A 17,713-nucleotide genomic window follows, 5' to 3' on the forward strand; every position below is an offset into this window, starting at 1 on the left:
CGACCTGCTCAATATACTTCACTTAGACCTGAGCAAGATGGCCACGAAGAAAAACCAGCTGACCTTATTCCGAAAAACAAGGAGACACAGGTGTGTCTCATCAGGAAACAAAATATATATGCCCAGGAAACAGTGAACCAGCACGGAAGCCAGTAGGTGAATGCGTTTTGGAGGAGATAGTGGAATTAGGTTGGTGTTGGTACAGATTGAAGAAATAAAGGATTATGCTTTACGGTTTTGTGATTTGGATACAACGCGGATTTGTGGTACTTAACAGACTTTGGAATTCGGAATGAATAAGGATTGAGAGAACGGATAGCGGACTGGCTTGGAAGACTAACAAACTGGAGAAATGGAGAAAAACTCTACAGAAATTAAAGAAGAGAAGTGTGGTGTGAGTACTTTTGTCTCGGTTATATAAACCTTTCTCCTGGAGGCGCTACATTTGGTGGAGGATGTGGGCAGCCGCTGATCAGGATTTTCCCTCTCTCGGTTTGTGTGTGAGCTCTCACTAAAAAAAATGGAATAACTGATACAACAACTATCCCAAGACACACTCACCCAGTTCCAGGCATTAAAAGGACAACAAGACACTATACAGGCACAGCAGGAGGCTAATAAAATTTAAACTGAGACTAATCAACGAATTACAGAAGAACAGAATTTGGTGAGAGAGGAATTCCAAAGATTAGGAGAGGAAATTAGATGGTCCTCGGTAACAGGGAGAGATCCCAGTAAGAAGAAATTGAGCTTCAAGAGATGACAGAGTTAAATGATGTGGAAGCATATTTAACAACTTTTGAAAGAACAGCTGCCAGGAATGCATGACCCAGAGAGCAATGGGCAGGGAGAGTAGCACCTTAATTGGGGAAGCCCAAAAGGCTTATTATTATTCGGCCTGAATCAGGATTGAGAGAACGGATTGCGGACTGGCTTGGAAGACAAACGAACTGGAGAAACAGAGAAAATCTCCACGGAAATGTGAAGTGTGGCGGCAGTACTTTTGTCTCAGTTACATAAACCTTTTCCCCGGAGGCACCACACTATATAATCCAATGGTCACTTTGTATGTGTTAGTTGACTGGCCCTTCATGTGTGATGCCCCCCCCCCACAACCAGGGGTGAGCTCCCCCTAATGCCAAGATATAATTCACACCCTGCCCTTTGGGATCAATAAAGTCTTATCTATCTGTTGTAGTGGTCGCTGTTTCCACATCCTGCGTTTGGCAGGGAGATGCCGAGGTGGCAGGGCGGTCAGATCTGTCAGGAGGAGCAACGGGATGTTTGAGGTTATCAAGTAGAGTTGAGGAGTAGAGGAGTTTATGGCCATATGGACAAGAACATTGGACCTCGTATTCATGTGATCTCTCAGGACGTAAACAGTACAGCAGACAACACCACACAGTGCAGGCAGTGCATGGTGACAAACTGTAATAAATCAGACAACCAGAACAATATGTAGAAGTGAAAGAAAACACATGGTACACCATGTAGAAAGTGTGTGGTGCAGATGTGTATTGAGTCTGAGGCTGTTATGAGTACAGACAGCACCAACTGTCCCTAATTATTCAATCTGCGTTCCACACCCTGTCCTTCACTATTCTAGCCCTCTGCTCACTCCAAACCGACGCTTGGTATGAGGAATCTTTCCGCCTCCTGAGCTCTCAGTACTTATGACCTTCAACATCTTGCTCGCCTATCGGACCCCTGTCCAACTGGTACCTATTGACCATTCTTCCGTCTCGTCCTTCTCAGATTGGTAGCCTAGCTCTCCTCTCTGGACTGGACTACGCCTGGACCGATCGACTACTCTCCTGCCTCACCCTTCTCGGACTCGTTCACCTCGGATTCCATCAGACACCTGCACAGGTTTCATAAACCTCATCGAAACAGAGGAATAACAACGTTTAACATATCACTTTTTTTCTGTGCGTAGGAAACCGTTACATAAAGTGTAAATCATGCACTACAAATGTTTCAACAAGTGGATCCATATTTATATGACACACAGAAGTCCTGTCAGAAATCAACCATCGTGTGCCAGATAAACGTTTGGTCTTATTTAAAAGTCATCTTTGACTATAGGCCTCCCAGAAGTCTTGTGCTGCTGAGGAAAGCAGGTAAACATTATCACCATAATTAAAGAAAGTCCAGAAAAGAGCACAGTGAAACAGTGCAATAAGTCTTCTTAACTGAAAGCTTGAAAATAAAAATCTTTCTAAAACTATCAAGAAGCTCTGGGCAAGCTGAAGATCATGGAGGTGATATAAAGATTTTATCCAAATACAAAGAGCTTCACATTGAGCTACAGGAATGTCTACTATCAAAACTGAAACCCAGCTGTAAATGTATGATCATATTTTGTTTTGATATTCTACTAGGAATTTGTCTTTGTGGTCCTGTTTGAGAGCAGTCTGTCACAGTAGCCGGGGGCTAGCCGTGGAGAGGGACTGGTGAGACGGAGGGCCCTGTGCCTAGCGGTAGGAACAGAGCAAACGAGAGGGTTCGGTCCGGGCTTATGGTATCGGGCGGAGTCGGAGCGAGACATGAGCCCTCAGGTAGCAGACGTGGGGCTATCTGGTGAGGCGAGCCTCTCGACAACTGATCCCAATGCCGAGCGCGGAGGAGAGGGAGACCCAGAAATATAAAGCCCCAGACAACTAGACACACCGGAAGAACAAGGAAAGGACAGGGAAACTAGGAACAGGACCGAGCAGCAGCGCCCTCTAGATGTGCAGGGCGTGACACAGTCAGGGCTTCTAATGATGTGTCGGAGTGGAAAGCCTCTGGCGTGTTTTTCTATCCAAGACCTCCCAAACCATCACCAGGCAGCCTTGCTTTCTCCAACACAGGTTTCTGTCCTGTGACTTGGTTGGATGTGCTCATAAAACAGCCAAAACTCTGTTCTTTACTGTTATTACACATGTTCACAACACCTTTATGTTTATTCTCCTTTGTTATTTTCTGTTTGTGTACACAAGAAAGACTATTAGCAATGTGTTCTATACATACGCTTGTTGTTATCAAGCTCATTAAGGAATGCTGTCATTAGGATTTTGAATGTCAAACATACTGAAGTATGGGGACACTTTAACGCTCATATATATGGGTTTAACTTTGATGAAACCATAAATATCTCAATTAGTACGAAGAAAAAAGGAAATATGTACCATCTTCTCTTTTTGAATAGTACTTCCTGGAGCTTCTCGCTCATCTGGAGAGACAACAGGCCACTGAACTCATTTCATCCAAAGTGAGTCCAGACCATAACCTAACCAGACCTGGAGCCTATGACCCACCAGTGCTCACTGGCCAGGGCAAGAAGGTTTGCCATACCTGTCAGGAATCGGCTCCCCAAGACCGAAACATTTTTTTACATCAACATGTATGGATTTTCATCAACACGTAAGTTTTCACCCAACATTTCTGGAAGAAATTATCAAAAACATTTACTCTTATTTAAATCAGTAAATAAGAACAAGAACGTTTTCCCTTAATTCATACTTGTATATTAATTTATGAACAGCCACTTCTTAAATATTTTTAATATTGTAGCACATTCACCTGGCGCTGCGGCTGAAAAGCGTCCAGCTGGGGTGCGCGGTGAGGGCCAGGACAGGAGGAGCAGTGGGCAGTGGGCAGGGACGAGTAAGGCTCCTGACAGTTCAGCCGACCCACTGCGAAATGGGCGTACAGTCTGGGGTGATCGCCCGGATTCTTGTAAATAGTTCCCTGGTTTCGCACCTGTTATACTTGTACTCAACTGCCACCCTATCCCTCGGTAACTACTCGAATAGACCCCAGTGTGTTGCTCTCTTTCTCTTGTTCTCTCTGGCGCTCGCTTGTTCTCTCTCTCTCTCTCTGCTGGCGCATGAGCACGGGGGTGCTGTGCTGGCTGTGCCAAAAAATAGAGCGCTGTTCTTCAGCCAACGAGGGTCTGAGTCACTGTGTCCGTCCTTGCCGAACCGAAAAATACTACACTGGTGTCAGAGTGGGAGAATAGACAATGAGCAGCCGTTGATGTCGGACTCAGAGAAGCGCCGGTTCCCCCAGCAGCCGAGCAACCCCCTAAAGCAACTTTTGGGGGCGAGCAGCAGCCGCCAGGGGCCGGAACGGTTCCTCAGCGCCACTGGTGGCCACAGCCTTTATCAGGGCTACCCAACGGTGGCTCACTCGGCGGAGGAGGGACCCTTTCCTGTTTCACCTCAGGCCATGTGGCGGGAAGGAGATGCCAGACCAGCAGGGTCCAGCCGGCACCGGTGCGACCAAGCTGATATAACGGGGAGGTTCCATGGCAACTCTCTGAGGCCCAGTTCCAGATGGCAGCCTGGGCAAACGGCTGATCTCAGGTCGAGTTGGCAGGCCACTTGGCCGCGGTTCTGGAGGGGAAGGCCTGCCAGGCTCTGCTGGATGTACCTGGGGACCAGCAGTACAACTACGCGGCATTGGCGACGGCCCTCCGGAGGGGATTTGGCGGGAGAGGGTGGTGGCCCCCGTCCTGGCCTTCCCGGATCCGACGCTGCCCTATGTGCTGGATACAGACGCCAGTGATACGGGGGTGGGCGCAGTGCTAGCACAGGAGGGGCCAGACGGGGAGAAGGTCATCGCACACTTTAGCCAGGCGCTTGATAAGGCCGAGAGAAATTATTGCGCCACCTGGAGGGAGCTGCTGGCTGTAGTCACGGCGGTCTGCAACTTCAAGCCCCATCTGTCCGAGACCCAGTTTGAACTGCGGACGGACCATGCTTCCCTCACCTGGCTGCTCAACTTCAAGGAGCCAGAGGGTCAAATGGCGAGGTGGATTGAGATCGTGCAGGAGTACGACTTCTACCATATGCTAGGGACTTCAACACATTTAGTAGTGCCGTTTTTAGCTTCATTTTATCTCTAGTGACTATTGGAAACTAGTAAATAATTATGGTAGAACCTGGCCTCAAGCCCTAGAAGTTACCATTTTTAACATCGCTATGAAGCAGAAAAGGGTTATTAAGGTGATGAGTAACCTTTTGAATTCAAGACAGTGGCTTCATTCATTTAGGGCTGCATCTTTTTTAATGAACGCAAGTTGAGCTTACTGTGACGAAAACGTATTACAAACAAAAACTGAAAGAATGTTTTGAAAGATTAGAAAACCGAATGTTACAGGATGACTAAATAGTATAAAAATCATAGTTTTAATCAGAGGCTACATAGAATTACTCCAATTACAACCCCCACAATAAAATACAGTATATTATGCCATTATCCAGCATAGAACTGAAGCACAAAGCATATGCAAATGATCTATTCCCTTAGATAGGCGCACACAAAAAAAAGCTTTCGTTTGTTCACATAAGTTATATTTAAGCTATAAAGAAAGAAGCAGAAAATAATGAGATAAAACTAAAGCTTTCTGTGCAGCAAGGTTAGTCTATGCAGGCAGAAATACTGAAAATCTGATGATAGTCTGAAAAAGATATGAAAAGCATTTATAATATTCTTTTGAACAAAAACGTTTCAAGTATTCTCGGCACTTGGAAGCCATCACTATTCAATATAAACCAAAACAATCTTTTTAATTGCATTTCTACAAAATTTTAACAGCGATATATTTTTTTTAAATGCAGTTGATAGAAATTATGGTTTAACAAATTTCACATCTTTCCACAGAATTCAAAATATTTTCAATTACATTTTAATACGTTTATTTATTATTACCGAGTGAAATATTTGAATCAGTACCGGATATAAAACATATTAAAAACAAAAAAATTCAAATTAAAGCCAATAACAACGTGTTTAATTTGTTAAAAATTAACAAAGTGCCATCGTTATATATTTATTAAAACAGGAACATTCCAACAGTGTACAATTACAAACCGTAATAGTTTAATCACATTGACCACGCAAATCCTACCACGAGTAGCAATAACACAGTTCAAGCCAGTATTTTGACAAAAAATAAACTTTAGTTAAATTCACTTAAAAATATACTTTACTTTTAGTATACGTTAAGAAACCGAAAGTAGATTACAAAATGTGTTCGTGTTGTTTGAAATCTGCCGTATTTAAAGAAAAGTGTTCGCTTTGGATGTTAATGCTTTTAAAACTTTTAAAATCCCGTTTAACTGTAGGTCGAGTTTTTTTTAAATGTGGTTTTATGAAAGAACTGAAAAGACGAAAAAAATTCACTTAAAATGTACTTTACTTTTAGTATCGGTTAAGCACCAGGAAGTAGATTACAAAATTTGTTTGAAAGCTGCAGTATTTAAAGAAAAATATTCGCTTTGGATGTTAATGCTTCTAAAACTTAAAATCCCGTTTAACTGTAGCTCGCGTTTTTTTTTAAATGTGGTTTTGTAAAAGAACTGGGGAAAAAGACAACCGTCACATATTTAGAGAGAGACGCTTCATTTCGGAGGCGAGGAAAACCCTTCCACAAATAAACTGGGATCACTTCAGAAAAAAACCGAACGGAAATTCTCTAAATGAACGGTAAAATATTCCAAACTGAATTAAAAATACTTTTAAACAAATATCTGGATGTGCGCTTGGAGTGAATTTAGTGGACGAATTAAAAATAAAAATTCGAATTCAAACAGAATCCAGAGTAAAAATACCGATCTGTCTCCATGTAACCCAGTCGTATATAAACATACTTTAAATCGGAAAAAACAACACGCTAAACGTGTTTGTGTCCTTTCTCCTAATCATCCCATGTTGTATCACAGTGAATGTACTATGAGACCTGCAAAAAAACCTCTGAAGTAGCGAATGATAACGTTTAATTTGCATTCTTGCAAAACCTATAGTACGTTTTTCCCGTGGCTACAAGGCTGTACGATCCAAATTATCTCAATTTGGGATTTGCTTATACCGGGACAGAGGAAGAGCCAAGACCACAGTGTGTCGTGTGCTGTCAGAGTCTCACCAATGAAAGCATGAAGCCAGCACATTTAAGGCAGCACTTTACCACGAAACATGCGCTCTTGAAGGATAAGCCTGTTGATTTTTTTCAAAGGAAACTTAAAGATCTGAAGCAGCGCAAGTCCACCATAAGGAACAGTGCCACTCCAATTTCCAAATCCCCAGAAGCATCTTACTATGCAAGCTTGCGGATTGCTAAAGCGGGTAAGACCCACACTATCGGTGAAGAACTTTGTTTACCGTTGGCAAAAGAGCTGATACTTATGTGTGGAGAAAAAACTGCTAAACAGCTCGACCTGGTGGCCCTTTTGAATGACACAGTCATTTGTAAAATTATTGATATGGCAGATGTCAAAAGTACGCTGACAGAGTGCGTTAAGATGAGCAGATGCTTTTCACTGCAATTAGATGAGTCTATAGATGTCGTCAATTTGGCAAATTTGCTTGTTTACGTTAGATATGAGTTTGAGGGCATGTCGCATGAGGACTTTCTGTTCTGCAAGCCGCTACCAACAAGAACTACAGGAGAGCACGTATTTCATCTTCTGAATGAATTTATTGAAGAGAATGGCATCGACTGGAAACAATGCGTCAGAGTTTGTACAGACGGTGCTAGAGTGATGACAGGCAGACACAGCAGTGTTCTTGCACGAATTAGAGAGGTTGCTCCAGATATGAAGTGGGCACATTGCAGCATCCACTGTGAGGCCTTGGCAGCCAAGAAAATGCCTGAGGATTTGAAATCCGTGATAGACTCTGCTGTCCAAGTTGTGAGTTGTATCAAGGCTCGACCAATGAATTCACGTCTGTTCAGTGTGCTTTGTAATGAAATGGGCAGCAAACATGTGTGGCTTCTGCTACATACTGAAGTGAGATGGTTATCAAGGGGCAGAGCGCACACAAGGCTCTTTGAGCTGCTCTCTGAGGTACAGATGTTTCTGCATGACCAGCAATCTCTCTTGGCAAGTCTATTTGATGATCCAGTGTGGCTGGTAAAATTAGCCTACCTGGCTGATATAATCACATGTTTCAATGAGCTGAATATGGGACTGCAGAGGCTGTCTTTAACAATTTTTTACATGATTTGACAAGATCACTCCTATAAAGAAAGAGCTGCAGCTTTTTGTTAATAAAATCAATGCAAGTGATGTCTCCCAACTGAATAACTATCTGCACACACATGGTGTGGCATTTTATGCTGCTGTTCATGATGTGATTGAGTGCACCTCTTGTCATTGGAAGAACAGTTCTCAGAGTACTTTCCAGTTGAGGCTACAGCAGACTGGATCAGAGTGTTCTTCTTTTAAAATCCCACAGCTTAGCTTCCAATAACCTCTTCCATACTTTTTCTTCTTACATTTTTCAATTCAGTACTTAATGCATTGTGATCTGAGAACCAGATCGACTGAACAGTCACATTTGATACAAAAATATAATCAAAGGAACAAGTAAGTTTATATCATGCTGAAAAAAAGAAGAAAGAAAACAACGTTTCGGCTGTGGAGCCTTCTTCAGCCTTCTTCTTCCACACCTGAAGAAGGCTCCACGGCTGAAACGTTGTGTTATACAGGGTTCTGTGATGTAGACTGACTCATCTTTCCCTTCTGGATGTTGTTTAAACCATTTCCTAGCATGTTCGTAATGCCACGGCAGTGCTTCCGCTTTTGGGTCTAGATTCGATACAATATTACACAAAACAGAAACGAAAATTATGTCCAGTTTCAGGGGGATGTTGGGAACTGTCCTCCCTCCGTCTTCTATTGTCCTGTCGGCCCTTTGTATGTATTCATATTTGTTGTTCCAGATAAAATGAAAAACTATTCTTACAACCTCTTTCCTGAATAACAGAGGCAGAGGGAAAATGTACGCTAAAAAGATGAGTGGACAAGATGTCTGTTTTAACTACTGCTATCTTTCCTGTATATGACAGTTGTATACTTTTCCAGCAACCCAGTTTTATTTTCAGAAATCTTAGTTTTACTGTCCAATTTAACCGTGCTGACCCATGCATTTCAAAACTTACCCCCAAAGCTTTAATAGGTCCAGATACTAACTTTAATCCACCCGGTGTCTCTTTCCTGTTTCTCCATGTGCCAAAATATTTTATTTTGCTTTTTCCGATGTTGAGCCTCGAACCCGATGCTTCTCCGAAATGTCCATTGATCTGAAGTGTCCTCATGACTCCCCTGTCTGAGTCTAATAGCAAGACTGTCGTCTGTGTAAGCTGCAAGTTAAGCTTACTGGCCCCTACTGCCAGGAATCATTATACCTGTTACCTTATTATTTTTAACATTGGTTCTAGGCAGATTACGTATAGTAAAGATGACAGAGGGCACTCTTGCCTTACTCCCTTCTTGATGGCAACCGTCTCTCCTAAAAACCCATCGATGTTGACTCGAGTTCCATCATTGATATACAATTGCCACAGCCAACCAATACATTTTCCCCCGAAACCAAATCTTTCTAAAACTTGCCATAAAAAACTGTGATTGACACGATCAAAAGCTTTCTCCTGGTCTAAATTATTAAAATTAGTGGTAAGTGCCTATCTTTGACCCAACTTATAGTATCTCTGATCAGGTGTAAATTCCAAAGTAGCGTATACTCTTTTACTCCACAAGTTTGATCATGGGAGCTGAAAAGGGGGCCTGCCTGCTTGCCAAGAAAGTTGAGAGTGAGAAAGTGCACAGAGGGAGGGAGAGAGAGACACAGATGGACAAGAGATGAGACTCGAGAAGAAGGAGCTCCAGTCCACCTCGCTTGCTTGCTGGTTATGTCTGTCTTTTCACTGCTGAGAGAAGGTGGTGCACCGTTCCCGGAGGTGCTGCAATACCGGGCCGATGTGTGGAGAGGATGGAGCAAGCTCCTGATCCAGCTCCCTGTTCCAAAAACGGTTTAATATGTAGTCCTCCGATGGGGGACGTATCAAGATATTAAACTGAAAGAGCATTCTTTTTTTACAAAATATACCTTATTTCCATACTTCAACTAAAAAAAAGGAAACATTCTCACAAATAATAAACATAGCATGCAGTAAAAAAACTTTTCGAACAGCGGTGATTGTCCGTTATCAATCTATGCAAATCTATGACGGGGACGGATTTGTGCAATTAAAGAGTCCCTCCAAGCCCTATCACTTGCTTGTGTCCGTTAGTCCCTGTTCAGGGCCCAATGTCCTTTCCAGGACTTCATCCTCCTTCTGAGGTTCGCCAGGATCCTCTCCTCCAGCTCCCTTGCTCCCCACTCTGTTGTGCCAGATGAGAGTGTTCCTTGCATCCCACAGGCCTTTTTTTGTAAGGGACAGTAGTAGCCAGAGTAGGAACTGTGTCCCCTTGTCCAATCCGGTAGGTGCCAGCCCCAGCAGAATGTACTGGTAACTAAGCACCGCACCCGTTCCCAGGAGTTGCATAATGTTGTCCATTCTGCCCCACACCGCTTTGGCGAAGGGTCAGCTCCAGAACGCGTGCTCTTGAGTCTCCTCGACAAAACACGTGTCCCGGGGGAAATGCGGCTTCCTGGTGATCGAGTGTCGGTAGAGGACTTGTCTGGTTGCCAGTCTCTTGTGTACGGCCATCCAGTTGAGGTCCTTCAGTTGGTTGTCCAGTTCTTTTGGCTGCATCCTTTCCCAGACTTGTGTGGGAATCTGCAGCCTTTCATCTGCGACCAGATGCCCCCTCACCTCTTTGTACAGGGCTCTGTGGTTGGTGCAGAGCTCTGGCTGTCTCCTGGCCTCGTACCTCCTGCTCCACTTGACAGCGTGGGTGTAGAATTCTGGTTGCCTCTCTGTCTTGGGCCCAGTGTTTGACCACTGGACCAAGTGCCTCATCGGGATGGAGAGCTACAGCCAGACAAAGTACTGGTACTTGTGGCCGATGGGCTCTTGCAGTGCCCGACAGAGGTTGCAGAAAAAGATGCAGTTGAGTTTCAGGGGGAAATGTGGGACATCTCTACCCCCTTCCTCGACTAGCTGGCACATCCGGTTCCTCGTGATATACTCGTACTTGCCACCCCAGACGAAGCCGAAGATCATCCCTTGCAGCGCTCGTCTGAGTCTGGCCGGCAGCTGGTACACCACCGCCAGGTAAACCAAAGCCGGCAGGATGTCTGCTTTCAACACCATCACTTTCCCTGTGTAGGACAGCGACCGCGTTTTCCACAGACCCAGCTTTGCATTCACCCTGGCGATCCTCTCGGTCCAGTTGCTGGTCTCATTGTTCTGGTTCTAAAAGGAAACGCCCAGTATTTTGAGGAGCTCTGAGCAGAGCTCGAGACCCTCCGGTGCCGTCATCCTGTCCTTCCAGGGCCCGAAGAAGATAAGAACATATTTTGGTTTTTTTACGAAAGTTTTATTCAAAACACAGCAAAATCATCACGTCGGTCACGCCTCACCATACAGTCTCAAGGGCAAATAACATTTTCACAATTCAACAACCAATAAATGAAATCCCAAATCAAAAGATTCTTCCATTTTTCCTTTGCGGCAAAGTAACCCCACCTCCAAACATCCCTTAGAACCCTCCCTCGCACTATCCCCTTAACCTTCTCCACCACCCGTTTCACAGACCGCACAACATTCAGCTTGGCTAGCTCTTCTCTTGAATCCCACACCACCTGTTTTATTAGACTTGCAAACAACCAACCCAAAAACCCACTGTACATGGAACAACAGACCTCATACATGCCTCAAACCACAAACACACAAAACTCTTAAACCGCCCCTCAACCCCACCACCAAGGACTTTACACAGCCCTGAAAAGAAACTACAATCTAGTTCAGGAGTAAATTTGGAACCCCCTCCCTCCCTCACTTACATCCATGTACATAATATCCCTCTTAATGTATTCATACTTCCCTCCCTACATAAACTCAAAAACCATCCGGGTCAGCAGTCTCCTGAATGTCTTCGGCAGTGGATACACCAAGATACACCAAGGCCGGCAGTACATCAGCCTTCAACACAACCACCTTCCCGACAAAGGATAATCACCGTGTTTTCCACAACCCAAACTTGACTCTTACTTGCGCAAAAATCAAATTCCAATTATGCAGCTCATTCCCTTCTCTCCGGAAAACAACCCCTAAAATCTTCACCCCATCCCCCAGGCACTGTCCACACTGTGTGCCACCCGCCACACTCCATCGCCACAGACTTCTGCACATTGAGTTTGGACCCTGAAGCCCCTGCAAACTGCTCAAACCTGTATAAAGCCTACCTCACACCACCCTCAGATGTCAAGAACAAGGTGGCATCATCCGCATATTGTGAAATTTTGACCACCTCCCCTCCACTCCCTGGCAAACACAGCCCGTGCACCGCTGGATCCGCCCTCAAGTAGCATGCCAGGGGTTCCAGATACAATACATATACAAACAGTGGGGATAAAGGGCACCCCTGCCTCACCCCAGAAGACTGCAAGAACCATTCTCCCTGAGGCCGTTCACCACCAGCCTACTACCTACTGCTGCATACAGAATCCCTAACCAATTAAAAAAAAAACTCCCCAAAACCTAAATGTGCCAAAATCCGTGATTAACCCTGTCAAATGCCTTCTCTTGGTTCACATTGACCAGCAACAGAGGCACTCTCTGGGCCTCTACCTATGCCACCACATCCCTAATCAGTGCCAAATTCCCTAATACTGACCTCCCTGGGACTCCACAAGTTTGGTCCAGGTGTACCAAATCTGGCATCACAGTCCTTATCCGTTCTCACCAGAACCTCTCCAATTAACTTGTAATCTGTGGTCAACAAGGTGACTGGCCTCCAGTTTCTTAGATCTGTTGCATTCCCTTTCTTAAATAATAACACTATCAGGCCTTCCCTCATTGTTCTGCTCAACCTGCCGTCCCTATATATTTCATTCAGGACAGCAAGGAGTACTGGCCCCAACAGATCTCAGATGGTGGCATAGAACTCCTTAGGGAGCCCATCCACCCCAGGACTTTCCCATCCTTGAAGAATTTAACAGCATCTTCCAATTCCTCCAGTGTGAAAGGATGCTCCAGATCCTCCGTCCCGCTTCTGGTCAGTCGTTTATCCTAGAAACTCAGGAAAAAATCCCCCATCCCTTCATCAACCTTCTTTTCCTCTAACAAATCGGGATAAAAATCTGTTGCACACCTCACCATCTCTGCACTCTTCTTCACAACAATGCCGTTTCTGGTACGCAGTGCCCAGATCACTGTCCCCCTCTGTCTCACCCTTACCCGCTGTAAGAAAATGGTGCAGCACTTCTCATTTTGCTCAATAAACTCTTGGCACCTTCGTACCAGGAACCGTCGAGCTCTTCCTTCGAAGAGAGATCTCAGGCGAGCCTTCAGAACTGCTAGCAGGTCATGATCCATGACCAGCCCTGCGCTCTCCTTGGCATACAAAATCTCAACCCTTCTCATGACCTCCGCCACCTATTTTATATCCATTTTTTTTTTAAAACAAAAACCGGTACAGTCAGAGCTATATCAGAGTTTACCATTTAAAGGCATAAAGGTTATAGCATAGTTATATATAATGGCTTAGGAATATATACTGAGCTCCTCTTTTAAATCTAAAGCTCTCAAAGGCTTATCCCACAAATCTTTAAAACGGTCCAGAACCTGAATCTTAACTTTTCCAAAGAGATCAAGTCTCAGTCTCAGAGAGATCAAGTAATTCCCAGAGAGCTAGAGAGTGAGGCTCGTCACCCACCCACCTGGTCATGATTGCCTTTCTTGCCAGCATCAGGGCAGGCTGGACTACTTCTCTATGGTTCAGCAGCTGAACAGGCAAGGCTCCCAAAATGCACGTGAGAGGATGAGGATCTAACTGTATAAAGCTATTTTTTTACATATCTCCCACCAGAACCTCTGGACATATGTACATTCCCATTGACAGTAAAACAGTGTTCCAACCTGGGTTTTACATTTAGGGCAGTTAGGTGATGTGCCTGTGCTAAATTTGCTATAGCTCTCTGGAGATATATATCCTCTATGTAACAACCTGTACTGCATTTCTTTATACCGGTTACAGACGGAGATTGTTAAAGGCAATGAAAGAATAGTTTTACAAGTGTTATCATCTATACAGCACCTCAGGTCCTGGCTCCAGATTGTCTGTAAAGATTTTTGGAAGTCTACCTCATGCCTAGACAAGAAAGTGTAAAATGTGGATAGAAATTTCATTGAGTTCCCGTTCTTTAGAAAGATTTTTTCTAGTGTGTGCGAGCTGCTGAATAAGTCAAGACCACCATTCTTGGTACTCACATAATGCCTGATCTGAAGATATTTAAATAAGTCTCTTGTTGGTATATTATATTGTGCTTGAAGACACTCAAATGATTTAAATCCCCCCCCCTTCAAATAAGTCAAAAATTCTATGTATACCTGCTGCTTGCCAATTAGTAAAGTGAGAGCCTCTTTTCAGGAGGTAGGTCCGGGTTACCCACAAGTGAAGATAGCATATAAAGAGAGGGATAATAACTAAAGAATTTAGTTATCTTGCTCCATGTTCTCAGTACATTTATTATTAAAGGGTTCTTTTTAGCTAGTGGAGGTACATTAGTCATTTTCCTGCCTAAGAGGTTTACAAGAGAGGCTGGTTTACCGTGTTCAGCCTCCATATCTACCCAGGTGGAGTCTGGGGGTGCATGAATCCACTGCTGGAGGATTCTTGCTTGTATTGCCCAGGTATAGTATTTCAGATTTGGCAATGCACATCCACCGTAATCCCTGGGTAACTGCAAAGTCTTATATTTGATTTTTGTTTTTTTTCCTGTCCACACAAATGTTGATATTGCTTTATTCATATCCTTTATGTCAGCTTTAGTCATGGGAGTGAATACCATAGATAGAGGATAGAGAGGTTTAGGTAATATTATCATTTTTACCAGGTTAATTCTGCCCAGGAAAGATATTGGTAAATTTGTCCACTGGTTCATGCTGTACTTAAGGAGAAGTCTTATATTTACAGAATACAGATGTGAGATTTTGGGGGTCACCTGAATCCCAAGGTATGTGATACCCTTAGGATTCCAGTGAAATGGTTTAATATAGGCGGGTTCTCCTTTTCCCATGTTCCCTAAAGGCATAATCTCAGATTTACTGAAATTGACCTTAAAGGCTGATACGGATGAGAACATTTTTATACCAGTAATAATTTCAGGTAGGGAGTGAACAGGGTCCGTTCTGTCATTATTACATCATCAGCATACAGCATAATTTTGTGATGTCTTCCCCCCAGTTGGACCCCCTTGATGTTTGGATTACATCTTATATATATAGCCATTGGCTCAATTGCTATAGCGAATAGCAAGTCTTCACCTAGATTAAATATCCACCTAACATCAAACATATATTCCCACTCCACTCTATCAAAGGCTTTCTCCGCATCCATCGACACAAGGAGGCTTGAAACCTGTAGCTGGTCAAGATGGTGCATTATGTTAAATAATCTCCTGGTATTATTAAATGAGTTTCTTCCTTTAATAAACCCTGTCTGGTCTGGGTCAAATAGACGCTATCTTGCATATAGAACATCTTTTTCAGCTTTTTTTGTCACTAGGTTATTAAGTTTTGACCAAGCTTCTTCATTCTTCAATTTCAATTAGAATTTTCTCAGATTTAGCAGTGTAAAACTCTTCCAATTTTGATTTTTTTTTCTCAAGTGTTAATTGCAAAGAGATTCGTTCCTTTTTCTTTTTACTGGTATAAGAAATTATCATAATTATCATCTCATGTAAGCTTTATAAGCCTCCCATACTGCCCTAGGATTGGTTTCTTCAATGTCATTGCACTGTAAATATAGCTTTGTTTGTTCATTAAGGAACTTTCTGAATTCATCATCCAGCAGATTAAATAGATTTAGTCCCCATACAAGAGAGCGCTCCACTGGTCGTGGAGAGGACATACTCATTGTCACAGCAGCATGATCTGATATAGTAATTGGATCAATACCTATATCTGTTACTAGATGGGCCATATGGCTGGATAGGAGGATGTGGTCAATACGAGAAGCTGTTTGATGTGGTGAAGAGTAAAATGTGAAGAATCTCCATATATCAATAACATCTATTTCGCTGCATAAATTTGTCACTATTTTGGAGAGTTTAGATGATGGTACATTAGCAAATGGCATCTTACTGTATCTAACCTAGGACAGAAAGAAAAATTAAAGTCTCCTGCAAGGATAATATTGTTACAATCCATAATAGTGAGTTGTCCAAACACATCAATAAAGAATTGTTCGTTTTGTTCATTAGGGGCATACTGTATATACATCCTATCACCACTCTTCCCCATATAGTAATCCTTTAACTATTACCACTCTACCTTCATTATTATTCATTATTCAAGTTGAGTTGACTGTAAATGGAAGATTCTTATGAATGAGAATAACCACGCCACATTTTTTGTTGGAGAATGATGAGTAATAAACTTGACCTACCCATTCCCTTTTAAGTTTTTTATGTTCCAGATCATTCAAGTGAGTTTCCTGTAAAAATACTATTTTAATCTTATCTCGTTTCAGGACGCTCAGAATCTTTTTCCTTTTCACTACGCTATTCACCCCTTTTACATTCCAACTGCGTATCTCAACATTATTCATGGTGGGTTTTTTAGTTGTAATACGGTAATGCAGTGGCTGAATTGTAGTATAATGCAACATAACAGTGAATAGCAAATAGAGCAGCTGCACGTACCCGTTCCATATATTTTAATGAGAAAAGAGAAGAAGAAAAAATTAAACAATGTCTTGGAGAGAGAAAACAAAAATTCAGTTTGTGACCACACACAGTACATGAGGTAACAGCACTTGTCAGGTATTTAAAAAAGAAACAAAGGAAGTTTGTTAATCTTCTGAACATTGATTAATGGTAATAAAGACAGAAAGAACAGTCTTAGAACAAGATTACTAGACTCAGTCTGCAACTAAACTAAGAAAAGGTCGAACAAAATTGTTTAGCTTCTCTGCATAGTTAACAGAGAAGTGAAACTAAAGGTTGCCGCTAGTCACGCAGCTGCGGCAGTCGGCAATGAAGTACGCTCAGTTATAGGGGGTTCAACTATTATACTAAAACAAAAACTGTCTACTCCTCGCCAAAATAATTCATCACTTCAATTTCTATACAAAACGGTATCATCTATATCTCAACATTAACATTAATAACAGAAGCTTAAAAATAGAGAACATTTAAAATGTCAGAAAAGGTTCTAAGCGCAGGCATAACCGCTCAGTTCTCTGCTCGATCAGTTCTACAAACAGAAGCCAAGGCTGCTCGTTTAGCAGCGGACCTCTCACATTCTATTCAGACGTGGAGAATTGCTGTTGAATATTTTTAAGGAAGTTCTCTGCTTCTTTTAAGCTGGAAAGAGTAGTGGATCCCCCCAAGGCATCAAACACTTTAATGATCGCTGGATACAGGAACAAATACCTCAGTCCAGCATCACGCAGCCTCCTTCTCGCTTTGGCTGTTTCCGCCCTCTTTTTCTGCACTTCGACCGAGAAGTCTTGAAAGAAGGAGATTCTTTTCCCCTCCACAATGATTTCTTTCTTGGCCCTGGCCGCTTCCCTTACCTTCTGCTTATCCAGGTAGTTGTGCAGCCTCACCAGCACGGCCCGAGGTGCAGGTGTTCTGCCCTCCCCCGACTTGCGCCGGAGTCCCATGCGATGGCAACTTTCCAGCTTGATTTTGTCCCCCTTCATTTCCATGCCAAGGGTTTCAGGGATCCATTTCTCAAAAAACCCAACTGGGCTGCTTCCTTCGATGCTTTCTCTTAGGCCGAGGATTCTCACGTTTTTCCGCCGGCTTCTATTTTCGAAGTCTTCAAGAC

At 43.2% G+C, this 17,713-nt stretch overlaps 1 pseudogene; it reads right to left on the reverse strand.

Annotated features, from left to right (window-relative positions):
* Window positions 1-9,705: 9,705 nt before the first annotated feature.
* Window positions 9,706-9,874, reverse strand: LOC138223521 (U2 spliceosomal RNA; annotated as a pseudogene).
* Window positions 9,875-17,713: the final 7,839 nt, after the last annotated feature.

This window comes from Lepisosteus oculatus, chromosome 16 (genome assembly GCF_040954835.1).
Source record: "Lepisosteus oculatus isolate fLepOcu1 chromosome 16, fLepOcu1.hap2, whole genome shotgun sequence".
NCBI lineage: Eukaryota > Metazoa > Chordata > Actinopteri > Semionotiformes > Lepisosteidae > Lepisosteus > Lepisosteus oculatus.